The sequence below is a fragment of the Geotrypetes seraphini genome, chromosome 3, assembly GCF_902459505.1.
Source record: "Geotrypetes seraphini chromosome 3, aGeoSer1.1, whole genome shotgun sequence".
Taxonomy (NCBI): domain Eukaryota; kingdom Metazoa; phylum Chordata; class Amphibia; order Gymnophiona; family Dermophiidae; genus Geotrypetes; species Geotrypetes seraphini.
The window spans coordinates 391,243,200-391,260,718 of record NC_047086.1 but is presented as its reverse complement, the minus strand read 5'-3'; positions in this window follow the sequence as shown (position 1 = coordinate 391,260,718).

Genomic DNA, 17,519 nt, shown 5'->3' with positions numbered 1-17,519 from the left:
TAAGGGGTCCTTATACTAAGGCGCGCTAACCGATTATATTCTATGGGTGCCTTAGCATTTAGCGTGACTAATCTTTAGCGCACGTTGAAATCGGTTAGCGTGCCTTAGTAAAAGGACCCCTAAAAGTAAAAAGAATCATGAAAAACAAATAAAAAATTTATTCAACTAAAAGTAAAAATGTGAGTGCCTAAAACAGGGGTGCCCAACGCGTCGATCGCGATCGACCAGTAGCTCAGGAAGGCAACTCGAGTCGATCGCACTCGTGTTGCCGTCCTGATCTACCGGCCGATCAGCCTTCCTCTCCAGTGTTCTCCCTAGGGCCTTTTAGCTGGGCGGTCCGCCCAGCTGTCATCTGCCGCTGCTGAACATTAAAAACCCCCCAAAAAAAACTGGCTTGGAAATTTCAGCCCCTAGCGAACTTATGCTCCGGGCTCTAACGTGTGCGTGCAGGCTTCTCTTCTCTTCCCTCCGAAACCGGAAGTTATGTCCGGGGGGGAGGGAGGGGGGAGAAGGGAAGCCTGCACGCACATGTTGAGAGCCCTGAAGCAAGCGTTCGCTACGGGCTAATGCGGGAGACAGGTTAGTTAAGCATTTGTTCTTCTTCCTGCCGGGTCCTGTCTACTTTCTGTTTCCGCGAAGGCAGGACCCGGCAGCATTTCCCCCAATAGGTTGATCACGATCTTGGGCTGATCAGCCTTCCTCTTCTCGACGGCAGAATTGACGTCGGGGAGAGGAATGCTAGTTGGCCGAAGCAGGGAGAACTTGGGGCCTGTTATTGGTGGCGTTTGGGTCCTGGTCCCCGATGGCAGTGGCAGTGGCTTGGGGGAGGGCAGGGAGAAAGAAAGAAAAAGGGCAGGCAGGGAGACAGCAGGAAAGAAGAGAAACAGAAAAAAAAGAAAGGGAGGCAGAGAGAAAGAAAGGGCAGGGAAGAGGAAGGAAAAGTTGGGGGGAAGGAATGAGGTCTGGAGGAGAAGAAGCATACAGGCTCCCTGCGCTAAAAACTGCTATCGTGGTTTAGTAAAAAGGGAGGGGGTATATTTGTCTATTTTTGTATGGTTGTTACTGAGGTGATAGTGCTTAGAGTCATCTGCTTTGACCTCTTTGAAAAACCCTGGAATAGGAATGATGATTAACATTTTCTATGCATACAGTGTGCTTTGTGGGTTTTTTTTATTTTATTGTTGGTAGATCATTTTGACTTGGTCATTTAAAAAGTAGCTCGCAAGCCCAAAAAGTGTGGGCACCCCTGGCCTAAAATAATACTTTTTGAGTAAAAGGTAAAAGCACGGCAACTACAATGTCTGTTCATCAAGAACTGCCACCAGTGTCATCTCCTCTTTAACGTGACTCAACTTCACTGCTCTTACAGGCAATATTCACTGAACAGCAAAGTTTACGATGAAGTGATCCACTGTTTGCACGACGAGATCTGCAATAGCAAAATCCTGCTCCCAGTTTTGCTGTTTCCTTTGGTTTACTGAAGAATTGTCATTTGTGAGGGTGGTTTCAAAAGTTTGATAATGTAGTAACATAGTAGATGACGGCAGATGTAGTAGATGAATGGTCCATCCAGTCTGCCCAATTTGATTCAATTTAAATTTTTTAATTTTTTCTTCTTAGCTATTTCTGGGCAAGAATCCAAAGCTCTACCTGGTCCTGTGCTTGGGTTCCAACTGCCTAAATCTCCATCAAAACCTACTCCAGCCCATCTACACCCTCCAAGCCACTGAAGCCCTCCCCAGCCCATCTTCCACCAAATGGCCATATACAGACACAGACCATGCAAGTCTGCCCAGTACTGGTCTTAGTTCAATTTTTAATATTATTTTCAGATTCTAGATCTTCTGTGTTCATCCCACGCTTCTTTGAACTCAGTCATCGTTTTCCTCTCCACCACCTCTCTCAGGAGCGCATTCCAGGCATCCGTAAAGTAGAATTTCCTAACATTGCTCTTGAATCTACCACCCCTCTACCTCAAATTATGTCCTCTGGTTTTACCATTTTCCTTTCTCTGGAAAAGATTTTGTTCTACGTTAATACCCTTCAAGTATTTGAACGTCTGAATCATATCTCCCCTGTCTCTCCTTTCCTCTAGGGTATACATATTCAGGGATTCCAGTCTCTCCTCATACGTCTTCTGGCGCAAGCCTCCTATCATTTTCGTCGCCTTCCTCTGGACTGCTTCAAGTCTTCTAATGTCCTTCGCCAGATACGGTCTCCAAAACTGAACACAATACTCCAAGTGGGGCCTTACCAATGACCTGTACAGGGGCATCAACACCTTCTTCCTTCTATTGGCTACGCCTCTCTTTATACAGCCCAGCATCCTTCTGGCAGCAGCCACTGCCTTGTCACACTGTTTTTTCGCCTTTAGATCTTTGGACACTATCACCCCAAGGTCCCTCTCCCCGTCCCTGCATATACGGTTCCTTCTGATTATTAATCCCCAAATGCATTACTCTGCATTTCTTTGCATTGAATTTTAGTTGCCAGGCATTAGACCATTCCTCTAGCTTTTGCAGATCCTTTTTCATATTTTCCACTCCCTCTTCGGTGTCTACTCTGTTACAAATCTTGGTATCATCTGCAAAGAGGCACACTTTTCCTTCTAACCCTTCAGCAATGTCACTCACAAACATATTGAACAGGATTGGCCCCAGCACCGAACCCTGAGGGACTCCACTAGTCACCTTTCCTTCCTCCGAGCGACTTCCATTAACCAAGGGCTATACACGAGTTTCCAGGGTTTTGTATTTTGTTTTTTTGCATTGTATGAAAAATAGCTTATGAAAAAAAACTGGAAACTTGCTGGCCTAAGGCCCTCTTTTATTAAGGTGTGCTAAGCGTTTGCGCTAAATGCTAACGCGTTCGTAGGATAACATGCACGATGGCGACTTGTTGTTTTTTTGTTTTTTTTTACCAAACTTTTCAAATGATCCTCATACATCTCCCTTCCACTTTTACTTTTTACTGTTAACTGCAAGCATCAAATGTAACTTGATAAAAAGTGATAAAATTATTACTTCAGAAAAAGTGAAAGTAGCAAATGTTATCCTATACGACTTTACAAGAAAAGTATCAAAACTTTTACTTAAGTACAGTAATTAGCTACATTTACCTCCTCCCCCCTCCTTTTTACTAAACTGCAAAAGTGGTTATTAACGCAGGGAGCCGCGCTGAATGCTCATAGGAACTCTCTGAGCGTCGGGAGCAGCACGGAGCATTCAGCACGGCTCCCTGTGCTAATAACCGCTATCACGATTTAATAAAAAGGGAGGGGGAGGGTTTACTTTGTAACACCAGAGTTGCATAGTAACTATATGTGCCACTTTACTCTGTGGAATAATGTAATTTGCAGATCATTCAACAGGAAATTTGCATATAGTTTCCACGTTTATTATAAGATTTGATTAATCGCCTACTCCAGATTCTAAGCGATGTACAGCTAAAAATCACAAAGTTAGGGTAAACATACATAACTAATAAAAATTTATATTAAACATGTTATAATATCATAAAAGTACATAACATAAAATAACATGACTAAACATAAGCAACAGGACTATTTAACATATATGATCAAAGAAAGGTAAAGTTATGGGAAGAAATACAATTCAATATAAAAGAAACAATTAAGGTAAAATAACATTAGGAAAAGGGGAAGAGATTTAAAATAAAATGTAAAAATGAAAAAATTAAATTAATCACTAAAAGCGTTTTTAAAAAGGAATCCCTTAAGTTTGCTCTTAAATTTGTCTAGAATTCTTTCTTCTCTTAAATAAATTGGCAGGGCGTTCCAGGCTAGAGGAGCATTTTGCCTGCACGAACTGACTACTGGAAGATTGCTCTTCTTCAGTGTAGTTAAAATATTGTTGTTATTGTTCCTTGACGCGCAGACTTTTCCTGAATGGTATTTTCAGATTTCTGCAACATTCTAGGCAGGCAGAAGTGGCCGTACACACAAGTTTCAAAGTGAAGACACTACATTCTTCTGTACTTTGAGAACTGGTGCAAAGCCTGCGGGTACAGGACTATGCATCACCTTCATCCCAATATAAAAAAATAGTCTCCAAATCCGGCAGTTCGTCTGATTTTCGGTTTTAAAAAATGGGAACACATTACCCCCTATTATCTAAAACTTCGAGGCCAGAGTAATATTTAAATTCTCTTGTCTCTGCTTCAAATCAATCTTTGGTCTGGCCCCTATGTACCTGGTCTCCCACTTCAATCTGGGTTGTACTATCAGGCCCTCACGTAAAATCCACTTATTTACACACCCAACAATAAAGGCCTGCCGTTACAAAAGATTCCTGGACAGAACTCTAGCCTTCCAGGCAGGTCAACTGAACGACTGGCTGGGTAACATTATCATGCTCTCCTCTTCCTATCAAGGCTTCAGAAAATTAGTAAAAACGAAACTGTTCAACCGATTTGTCACCTAAGAATTTGTTGTTCATTATCTCTCGTATTCTGTATACCAAGTCATAGCTATGTGGCTGACTGTCCAGCTCTTCTTATTTGTACTTGCTTTCAGTGTACTTTTATTCAACGATTCTATATTGTAACTTATCGCTGACTGTCCAGCGCCTCTTATTTGTACTTGCTTCCAGTGTACTTGTATTCATTGATTCTATTTTGTAACTTATCGCTGACTGTCCAGCGCCTCTTATTTGTACTTGCTTCCAGTGTACTTGTATTCATTGATTCTATTTTGTAACTTATCGCTGACTGTCCAGCGCCTCTTATTTGTACTTGCTTCCAGTGTACTTGTATTCATTGATTCTATTTTGTAACTTATCGCTGACTGTCCAGCTCCTCTTGTTGTAAACCGCCTCGAACTACCATGGCTTTGGCAGTATATAAGAAAATAAATTATTATTATTATTATTATTCATTTATTGCTTATTGTTTATTGAAAGCTTCTATACCACTGCTAATGCCTGGGGGAGTGAATTCAAAGTGGTTTATATGAGCTTTGTAATGGTGTTACAATACATGAGCTTCTGCAAAGGTGTTACAATACAGAGTTTGTGTTTCCTAGGATGGTTGCAATACAGACATTATTAAACCTTAATCAATAAATTTTCTGAGTTGGTTCTCAATACAGCCCTCTTAAACCATAATCAATCCTCTTTCTTATTTCCACCTATAATATACTGTATAATTAATCTACCTGCTTATATATACCTACTTGTACATACCTATATAAAATATGTCATATATTTATTCATATTATACCTTCTTATACATACATATAAATATAAACATATATACATCCACATTTAGTATCATGTGCTGTGTCCATACTACTCCTATTTCAATTTAGTATTCATCTTGGAAGTACTAACTTCCTGATAAATCTGGTTATCTGTGCTATGATTATCTTACCCCCTGTCCCCACTGTGTTTATCCTATAGATGCTCCTAGTGGGGACTAGTTAACTATCTCCTCTTTGTCGTATTATTGGCTATAGTATTCTGTGAACAGGATGTTCTTCATCCCTTTCTTGAACTTTCCGATGTCCTTTTCTAGTTTTAGTTCCTTAGGAAGGGCGTTCCACCACCTTGGATCCATCACTGAGAACATTCTTTTCCTGACACTTTTGTATTTGATGTCTCTGAAGGAGGGTATTTCCAGCAGGAGGATTTGGCTCAACTTTAATAGAACAGTGGACATGTTTTTAGCTCTGGCTACTGTACTGTAAGTCAAAAAGTGTTGGTTTGCTGGCTGTGAAATATTAAGAAGTCTGTTCAATCACATTATTTCCAGTCGGGTTTTCAGGATTTCCCCAATAAATATGCATTGAAATCAGTGCATGCAAATAGATCTCATGCATATTCATTGGGGAAATCTTTAAACCTGACTGGATTCCGGCCCCCGAGGACCAGAGTTGCCCACCCCTGGTCTACTCCCAAAGATTGAAATATTTTGGCCAGGGTAGCCAAATAAATATTAAATAGCAGTGCAGACAATGCAGAGCCTTGAGGCACTCCTTTTCTCACCATTTGAGTGCAGACGCTGATTGGCCCTGCCGTACGCTAAAAAGCAGGGGTCCCCAAAATCCCTCCTTGAGGGCCAAATCCAGTCGGGTTTTCAGGATTTCCCCAATGAATATGCATGAGATCTATTTGCATGCACTGCTTTAAATGCATATTCATTGGGGAAATCCTGAAAACCCGACTGGGTTTGGCCCTCAAGGAGGGACTTTGGGGACCCCTGCTAAAAAGCGTCCCTTGTAAATAGAAAGAAAACCATGGATATACCTCACCTCCCAATCCAAGATTCGAGAGTTTCAACATCAAGAAATCTAAATTTACAGTGTCAAAAGCTCCAGAAACATCCAAAGAGATAACACAGTATGAAACATTTTGATCAAGTCTCTTCCTTACAGGGGTCTCAAAGTCCCTCCTTGAGGCTGAATCCAGTCGGGTTTTCAGGATTTCCCCAATGAATATGCATGAGATCTATTTGCATGCACTGCTTTAAATGCATATTCATTGGGGAAATCCTGAAAACCCGACTGGGTTTGGCCCTCAAGGAGGGACTTTGGAGACCCCTGCTAAAAAGCATCCTTGTAAATAGAAAGAAAGCCATGGATATACCTCACCTCCCAATCCAAGATTCGAGAGTTTCAACATCAAGAAATCTAAATTTACAGTGTCAAAAGCTCCAGAAACATCCAAAGAGATAACACAGTATTAAACATTTTGATCAAGTCTCTCCCTTTCAGGAGTCTCAAAGTCCCTCCTTGAGGGCCACAATCCAGTCGGGTTTTCAGGATTTCCCCAATGAATATGCACGCGATCTATGTGCATGCACTGCTTTCAATGCATATTCATTGGGGAAAATCCTGAAAACCCGACTGGATTCGGCCCTCAAGGAGGGACTTTGGGGACCCCTGCTAAAAAGCGTGCTTGTAAATAGAAAGAAAACCATGGATATACCTCACCTCCCAATCCAAGATTCGAGAGTTTCAACATCAAGAAATCTAAATTTACAGTGTCAAAAGCTCCAGGAACATCCAAAGAGATAACACAGTATAAAACATTTTGATCAAGTCTCTCCCTTACAGGGGTCTCAAAGTCCCTCATTGAGGGCCGCAATCCAGTCGGGTTTTCAGGATTTCCCCAATGAATATGCATGAGATCTATGTGCATGCACTGCTTCCAATACATATTCATTGGGGAAATCCTGAAAACCCAACTGGATTGTGGCCCTCAAGGAGGGACTTTGAGATCCCTGCAAGTCCCTTAGGGTCTCAGTAACTGAGGTCAACAACAGTTCCACACTGTGAGCTTCTCTGAATCCAATTTGTATTGGATCCAAACAACCTACCAACTGGACAAAATCATCCAGCTGTTGTAAGGCCAATTTCTCTAGCACTCCCAAAGAAAGGCACAACAGAGATCGGTCGGTAGCTAGACAACTGTGTCAAATCTAAACCTTTCTTTTTCAAGATTGGCTGAACAGTGGATTATTTGCAGTCCTTAGGAAAACATCCTCCAGAGAATGACTTGTTAACAACATTTGTGACAAAGGGGCAATCTGAACAGACAGGGAACGCATTATATTAGTATTACATGGTCATGCAAAGACCTTGTCGGCGTAACTTTTGAAATCACCGTTCTTACTTCCTCCACATCCACTTGTCTGAATGACTCCCATTTAAGTCCTGCAACTGAACACTCAAAAGCCGAATCAGCACATATAATATCTTTTTTTTTTTTTTTTTAGTTTTGTAAATTTTTTTATTGATTTTTAAACTAAAACAATGCAATACAAATAAAAGAACAAAAAATTACTACATACATTGCATTATTATCCGTATAGGTAACATATACATCATTGAAAATTCTTCCATTTTTCCTGTTTTTATCAATAAAATAATATATGACATATTATATAGTGATAAACTTAAATTACCCAAATGTAACCATCAAAATTATTTCTCTCTCCTCAATCCCCCACCCTGGATGTGTATATGTAAATAAACAAAGAAAATAAAAGCTAATAAAACATAATTTCACAAAGTTAGTTAATGGGCTCCATACTTTATTAAATGCAGCACGGTAATACCTCACATTCCGCGTTCATTCTCTCATATCTGTACATAGTACACACATTCACCCACCAAAAAGTGTAATTTATTCTATCATGGTTTTTCCAATTACTTGTAATCAATTGAATAGCTAATTTTGTCAAAATCATAAAAAGACAGCTCTTATATTTATCTAACGTAGGTCTAACATGCAGTATTGTTCCACAAATTATGGCCTCATATGTTAGTAGAGTATTCTAAGAAAATACTTTTTTACAGCAAGGGTGGTAGATGCATAGAGCAGTCTCCCAGAAGAGGTGGTGGAGACTGAATTCAAGTAAGCCTGGGACAGGCACATGGGATCTCTTAGAGAGAAGAAGAGATCATGGTTACTGCAGATGGGCAGACTGGATGGGCCATTTGGCCTTTATCTGCCATCATGTTTCTATGTGTGCTCCTTATCAATAGCATGCATTCTGTAGAAAGGACATTATCTTTTCTAATTATGCCAAGTGTGTCTGCTTCTGTCTCTACTGCCCATGATAGCTCATGCCTTCAGATGCACCTTGCTCTGGGAAAAGGTCCATTACAAAAATCCAGTCCTCTGGTAACAGCAGTATCCATCACTGGAGAGTTCCTCCTCTCCAAGGCTCAAAAGAGTTCCTCAAGTTCCTCAAGTCTTCACCACAGGGAATCCCTAAACCAGTGTCTCTCAAACTGTGTTTCAAGGCACAGCAATGTGCCCCGAAGAGATTCCAGGTATTCCATGAGAGATTCCAGAATTTTACTTTAATTTTAAAAATTCCCTTCATAAGTATACACTAGAATAGATGACATGTACGCTGTGTACACAAGAGTCTGCCAATGTTACGAGTGTCTGTGTGCGTAAGGATACTGCTGCCCAGACAAGCATCATTCCTTGTCGTGATTGGTCCTTGAAAACTAACGGTAAGTAATTTTAGTTTTATTTTTTATGCAGTAGTTATCCTAACTTCAGCAACAAAACAATCAAGGTTTTGTTATTGTTTGGAACTTCTTATCTTTGCAGTCTTGGATTTTCAGCTCCGACAGAAATTAAATTAAAAAAAAAAAGAGAGAACGACTGCAGAGGGTGAATGATGAAATTCATGTTTGCTTGTCGATTATCAGTTCATGTTTTGAGATAATTTGCACTCAGAAACGAGCTCATCCATTGCATTGATTAGCAATTCTATTCTATCTACTTCAGTTTCACCATTGTTACAATTACCCATACATAGTTTAAAGAACTTTAAATAAATAACTCTCAGATTTAATTTTTTGTTGGTTTTGTAATTTTATAATTTCAATTATAGTGTGCCGTGAAAAAACATTAGCTCCATTTACCGTAGTTTGCCAGAGCTAAAAAAAAGTTTGAAAGACACTGCCCTAAACACTTGTAGTGAGGTGTGAAACGTTAGTCCCAGTCTACTTAACCCTTCCCCCCCCCCCTCATTTTCACACCTGGGAAAAGTCTTCCTCTTCTGTTCTTTTTCACAGCTCAGTCTCTATGCAAATAGCCTGCAAATTCCTGTTTTGTGCTTCTGTTTAATGCAAACACAGTGCCCCTAGGGATACTTTCCTCTTGTGCCTCATCCCCCTTCCCTCAGCGATCTGGCAATATCCTCCTTAGGGACTCCACTTCTTTGCCCAATGGGTTTGTCCCACCACCCATCTATCATCACCCTAAGGGTAAAAGACTCTGCAGAAAACCTCCCTTCAGTTCTGATCCATATCTTGGATCTCTAGGAAGGTTTCTGGGCATGCCCAATCCATGTTTTCTAGTTCATAGAGCCCTACCCCCACCTCCATGGGTGTCTGTCCAACACCCCAACTCTTCCAACGCGGAATCCCCTCCCCCCTCCAATATTCCCAAGGGGCAGTACATATTACCATCAGACCCACAGGAGTTCATCTCTTCCAGGACTCCTAGGCTGGGCTGGGCCTGGGAGAGGATCCAGGTCCTGGGAGAGGGTCCAAGGGATTTTGATTAACCCAGTTTAGACATCATGGTGTTTCAAGGCTAGTAATAGGGGTTTCAGAAATAGAATATACAATAGGGGAGATAGGTGGCAGCCCTTTTCAATGAAACAGCTTTAGTAGGATTGCCATTCAACAATATTTTAGCTTTAAGATTTGTATAGAGCGCTTGTAGAGCTTTATGGAAAAAACCCTTTATTTGTCTCCTACTCTGTTATAATAAGAATATTTACTTCTTAGTTTTAGAATATTATTCTGGTTCTTGGATCTGAAATACAGGAGTAAATAATATGTTAATTAATCTTCTTTTTGTTATATTACATTATTAATCAAGTATATGATTGTTTATGTATTATTTCCAATCATTTGCAAGTATGTTGACTTGTTATTATCATTTTGAATTTAATAAAAAGGCATGATTGTAAAATGTGAAAAAGCCCTTTGTGACAAAAAAAAAAAATCTAATAGTTTGAATAGTATGACCTCTCCACCCTATCAAAAGCCTTTTCGGAGTCAAAGCCTATTACTAGACTCATTTATTCAAAGATGCCTTTAATATTTAACTCTTCTTCTAGGTTACACAAGTTCTCCTTTTCAAAGAATCAGATCACAGCATTCCCTTTCCTTTTGTCCTTTCCATAATTATTTTCTAGCCTATATCGATTGTATTTCTTCCCCATCTTCCTTCTGTATCATGTTAGTTTAGTTCAATTTGTCCTATTTGTGATACGCCATTCGTTTAAGTTGTTTTAATCTCTTTTTTAATTGTATTATTACTGGTGTTTAGTTTTATTTTTGTATTCCCAATTATTTTATCCGTAACTCACTTAGACGTTGGATAAGCGATAGTATTAAATTTTAATAAAAACTTGAAAAAAACCACTTGAAACTAGAGCAGGTGTAGAGATCAGATTACATTGTTCTTTACCAAGTAAGTTGGGTATATATTTTGCCAATATATCAGCCAATATCTTTGCAAAGATTTTTAAGTCTACGTTAAGCAATGAAATAGGCTGGTAGGACTCCGTATATTATACATAAGATCTTTACCGGGTTTCAGGAGAACTGATACTGATTTGCTAAGCTAGGAAATTGGCTCTTCAGCACAGCTTGCATGTAAAACGCCTCAAGGGAGGCATCAATTGTGTTTTTGTTGTTATTAAGTGCCATTGACTCGTGTTGAAGTCCTAGTGACTTGATGAATTGCAGATCTAAAAATAAATCCCCATGGTTGTTTTCAATGTGTCCAGCCATTTGATTGCAGGTCACCTTCTTCGCCTGGTTCCTTCGATCTTCCCAAACATGATGTCCTTCTCCAGTAATCTCTCTTTTCTGACGGTGTGACCAAAATAAAACAGTCGTAACTTCATCATTTGGGTTTCGAGTGACATAGCCGGCTTGATCTCTTCCAGAATCGATGTTTATTATATATTTGATATCTTGACTATCATTACGTCTAGGTGGTTTACAATAAAAAAAAACACAAAGTTAAAACTAAAGGGGGAAAAATAAAAACAATACATGAAATATTCTACGGCATGCCTAAAATCCTTCTCCAGCACCAAAACTCAAATGAGTTAATCTTCTTTCTGTCTTGTTGTCATCAGCTGATCGTGACAGAGGAATCCCCATCAGCTGGGCCAGTTTCGGAGGTTTCTACTGGCTCAACTGATGGAGATCCCCCCCCTGCCAGGATCAGATGAGTCATGAGCCCTCCACCACTCCCCCAAACCGAACCACCTCCCATAGCAGGGTCCCCGTTACCCACCCTAACTATACAAGAGAGGTTATGGGGCTACCCTCAGACCCAAGTTGTCCTTCTGTTTCAGTTATTCCTGGAGGATTTGTTCTGGGGATTTTCTCCTGTCTATGACAGAATGTGTACCCTATAATAAACTTGAAACGTAAATATCTCTTATCTGATTTTAATTTTCACACTGTATTACAAGCTATGATTTCCCCTATCTTAGATTACTCTAACTCTTTATTTGGGGGGGTCCCCCAACATTTATTATTCACCCACTGCAGGTTGCTCAGAATGCTGCAGCGAAACTCCTGACCAGCATCTCACATTGGGCCCCTTTTACAAAGCCGCACACCAAAGCCCATTCAATTCCTTTGGGCTTTGTTGCATTTACACTGCGGCTTTGTAACAGTGGCCCAATATAAGGTTGTGGGTTCAAACACTACGCTGCTCCTTGTGACTCTGGGTAAGTCACTTAATTCTCCATTGCCCTGGGTGCATTAGATAGATTGTGAGCCTGCTGGGACAGAGAGAGGGAAAAATGCTTCTTGAGAAACTGAAAAAAATTCATGTAAACCATTCTGAGCTCCCCTGGGATAACAGTATAGAAAACTGATTAAATAACAGTGTGAAAAGTTTCAGCCTCTGATAACCAGAGCTGGTATTGTGATGTCATAAAGCCTCATTCCACCAATGCCTAAGAGCCAACCTCATCAGTGATGTCACAATGGCTTGATTGTCCTTTACTTGGCTCACTTCTACTACATTATGATTTGTAGAGTGGTGCAGTGGTTAAAGCTACAGCCTCAGCACCCTGAGGTTGTGGGTTCAAACCCATGCTGCTCCTTGTGACTCTGGGTAAGTCACTTAATTTTCCATTGTCCCAGGTGCATTAGATAGATTGAGAGCCTTCTGGGACAGACAGGGAAAATGCTTGAAGTACCTGTATGTAAACCACTTTGAATGTGGTTGTAAATCTATAAAATGGCAGTATACATGCCCCAATCCTTTTCCGTTGTTTACCTTTTCCAAACATACTAGGACTAGAAGGCATATGATTAAGCTACTAAGTAGTAGATTTACAGCAAACCAGCAAAAATATTTCTTCACACAATGTGTAATCAAACTCTGGAATCCGTTGCCGGAGAATATGATGAAATCAGTTAGCTTAGCAGAGTTTAAAAAAGGTTTGCATACATTTCTAAAAGGGAAGTCCTTAGGCCATTATTGAGATGGCTTGGGGAAATCCACTACTTATTCCTAGGATAAGCAGCATAAAATCAGTTTTATTATTTGAGATCTAGCTAGGTACTTGGGGACCAGAGTTGGGCACTGTTGGAAACAGGATACTGGGCTTGATGGTCTTTTGCTCTGTCCTAGCATGACAATTTTTATGTTCTTATTGCAAAATCTGAACACAGTTTGATAAACAGTCAGTAAATAAACCCTTAGCAATAAATCTTAATCTGCGATAGCATACATTATTTTGTGTTGCAGCAAAGGAAAAAACATTTATATTTTTTTTATCATTTCCAAAGAGTAAAATTTTGTGCACAGTTCTGCTTTATCCTAAATTTTATTCAGATTCATATTTTATTAGCTACTGCAATGTCAAATCATGCAAACATCTCATCAACTTTTAACATTTATACCATATACTAAGGCCCTCTTTTACTAAGGTGCGCTAACCGATTAGCGCGAGCTAATCAATTTAGCGCATGCTAAACGCTAACGCGTGCATGTTAGTCTATGGATGCATTAGCATTTAGCGCACGCTAATTTGATTAACTCGCGCTAATCGGTTAGCGCACCTTAGTAAGAGAGGGGGGTAAATTGACTTCATGGACCAAATTTTACAAAATTTCCTGTAGAAAACCTTGGCACATTAGTTTTCTGCCAGGCTAATTTACTATTTGCACATAAATCCCCCCCCCCCCCCCCGATTCTGTATATGGCACCGTAAATTGTATACACAAATCAGTACACAGCTGATTTGCGTGAACAGCTTAATTAAGACCAAATGTCATTGATACTTGGCCATTAACACCTTATAATTAACCATAATTAGAAGTTACATACACTAATTAGAAGTTACGTACTAATTAGAAGTGGTGCTCGCCAGTTCTAGTGTGAGAATTAGAGAATGGCAAGGGAACAAAATTTTCCCTATCCCTGTGGGAACTCATTTTCCCGTCCCATCCCCACGAGCTCTCTTCCTGTCCCTGCCCTATTCCTAGGAGCTCCATCCTCATCTGCACAAGCCTCAAACACTTTAAAATCATAAGTGGCCGAGGTTTGTGCGGTTGAGGCAGAGCTTGCAGGAATGGGGCACAGACAGGAACAGCAACAAAACTCGCGGGGACGGGGAAATTGAGTTCCCGCGGGGACGGTGAAAAAAATTGTTCCTGTGTCATTCTCTAGTGAGAATCTGGAAAGGAGGCGTGGCCAGGGGAGGAGCATAGGTGGACTTTGAGCATCCCTAAAAGTTAAGTGCACTGATATAGAATACGCCCAATCTGCGCACAACATAGATATAGGTATTTAAGCCTGGTTTTCCTTGGCCTAAATGGGTGTACTTATATGTTAGTGATGATAAGGCTACTAGGTATGAGTCTATATATGGTGCGTACCTTATATAGAATCACGCTAAGCATTTTTCTAGTCAGTGTCAATATTCTTGATGCTATATATCGAATCAGGCCCATAATGTGCAAAGGTTTGTCAGTATAAGTAAAGAACCCAGTCTCCTCTTCTACATTAGTCACCTCTCAATACTCAATACTTAAACGACTAATGTCTCCACTGTCTCATCACCTCTATAGTAGAAATTTTTGATTGTTAACGGGCTTCAGACATGCCATTTTTTGCACGCCCACATTTTTTGGCGATACAAAATGCTCTTAGTGGCTATGACTGCGACTTCTTCATTCGCCCAAATTTTTTATATTTTTTTATTTTTATTTTCTTTTTTACTTTTAAAGTGCATAGTGCCCTCATAAATGTTTGCAATAAAAATATTTTGCAATAAAATTTAACTTATCTTAAATATCTGTTGGTTCCTTAATAGGATCAAATATCGGGTAGGGGCTTGTCACATCGACATGTTTCGCCGTGAGGCTTTTTCAAGATAATATCCCCCTTTTTTTTATTTTAACAGACCGTCCCGATGTCAAAGTTTTCTGATCTAATGTTTTATTGCAAACATTTATGAGGACAAAAAAAATATATATATAAAAAATTTGGGCGAATGAAGAAGCCGCAGTCATAGCCACTAAGAGCATTTTGTATCGCCAAAAAATGTGGGCGTACAAAAAATGGCATGTCTGAAGCCCGTTAACAATCAAAAATTTCTACTATAGAGGTGATGAGACAGTGGAGACATTAGTCGGTTAAGTATTGAAGGTTTGTCAGTATAGCACATTGGTCTTTTTGATAGCTAAAGTTCAGTCCTAGTTATGGTGCTTGTGAAAGAGTGATATTTTATTTCAAATTATGTGCAGCTGGTTCTCATTTTTTTTTAGCTAATTCAGTGTATATTTCAAGTTTTTACATGAAGCCATTCATCTGTAAAATGTTAGTTGCCCTTAAAGATACAAATCTTGCTTTGACAAGACCAGGGCCAGTCCGTGTGACTATTCATCTTTTTCTGATCTGTGTGTTTTTTGGGGGCTGAAAACTGGCAAAAGTTGCATTGCCACAAAGTCCTGCCAAACCAGAATCAAGTCTCCAAAGTACTATGTACTCCTTATGGTTTGGACCTCGCTCTTGGCATGGTTACCACATACATTCCAACAGTGATTCAAATTCCTCTGCAAGAATTAACTTCGGAAGGGGGGGGGGAAACATGTGCAGTTATTTAGTGAGGGTCATGAAACCCAAAATATGAGTTTCACCCTCACGTATACAAAACTTATCATCTCATTTACTTCTTCTTAAAGCTCAACCAATTTAGGGCTAGATTCATTGTGTTCGTGGGGTATGATACAGGGTTAAACTTGTTCCAAAGTGGACATGAGCCTCCCCTCCTCCAGGAGACGCTGTGTTCCCACCCCTTCTGACTTTGTGGGTTAGTCTGCTCTCATGTCTTCAGTCTTTTCCAAATGTGGATGTATCTTGTCTTGATTGGCCATCTTGGGGATTTATTGGATCTTACTTCCTGTCTTAAGAATATTAAAACTGACATACTTGGACAGACTGAAGGTCCATCAAGCCTAGTATCCTGTTTCCAACAGTAGCCGACCCAGGTCCCAGGCACCTAGCTAGATCCCAAATAGTACAACAGATTTTATACTGCTTTCCTAGGAATATACAGTGGATTTCCCCAAGTTATCTCAATAATGGTATATGGACTTCCCTTTTAGGAAATTATCCTAACCTTTTTTAAACCCTGCTATGCTAACTGATTTTATCACATTCCAGAGTTTAATTACATGTTGCGTGAAAAAATATTTTCTCCAGTTTGCTTTAAATCTACTGCTTAGTAGTTTTATCACATACCCTTTCTACTCCACTCAGAATTTTATAGACTTCTATCATATCATCCCTGAGCCATCTCCTGATTTGATTTCCTGTAACTTTTGTTCTTTTGCTAACTTTTTGCTTCATACTTTATTTTCCCAGAATTCATGCCTCATGTGGTATGTCCTGTTCCTAGATCCTGTAGGTCTTGCCTAGTCATCTATATGAATCTTCTATGGACTACTGTTGTAAGGATGAATAGTGTTAATTTACCAGTTCCATTAAAGGCAGTGTTATCAGTCTTAGTTCTGAACCTTACTATGAGTTGCTTTTCTGTCTTGTTTAGCAAGCTGTCCCAGACGTGTGCTAAATCTACCAGAACAGTGGCGTACCTAGCATATGTGACACGCGGGGCCCATCATTTTTTGACACCCACCCTCATCTATATGAAAAATATGATTTTTAGTAACAATCCACATATCGCACAAGAGTGTACCTAGTAAAAGGCAGCATCTTAAACACTGCAGTAAGCACTAGAACACCAACACATACATTGTAAAACTAAACAAGCCAGATCCTGCACAGTCAATTGATCCTGCACAGTCAATGCCAACTGAAAACTATGTCCTTTTCATACACACAGAACAGAGATACACCCTCGCCCAATATGGAATGATCACAAACTAAAATTAGAAATATGTAGACAAAAGTTAAACTGAACCACCATGAAACCAGACTCTGCATACAATACAACACCACAACACCACAAAAACAGTGACACGTCCCCTAATACTGTGCAAAATATAAAGACAGTAGATGTAAATTTGAAAAAACCGATACATAACAATCACCATTTTACAAATTAACAAATAAAAATAAAAAAATAATGAGAAATAAGAAAATACCATTTTATTGGACTAATCCATTTTTCAATTAACTTTCAGAGGCCAAATCTTTCTCCAGAACAGTACAGTAAACTGCTGTTATGGTATCCTGTCCTGACCTGACCTGAGGAAAGGGGTTTAGTCCAAATAGATTGCCTTATTTACATTTCCTATTTATAAACTTTTATCAATACAGTTACAATACTACTTGATGCTAAGTAAAACAACAAAAAATCTTTCTACCTTTTGTCGTTTCTGCTTTAATCATCTTCTCTTCGCTCTCTTCTTTCTATAGTGTTTGTCCTCTCTCCCTTCCATGCAACATCTGCCCTCTCTTTGCCCCTTCCACCCAGTTTCTGCCCTCTCTCTACCCCTTCCATCTACTTCTCATACTCTC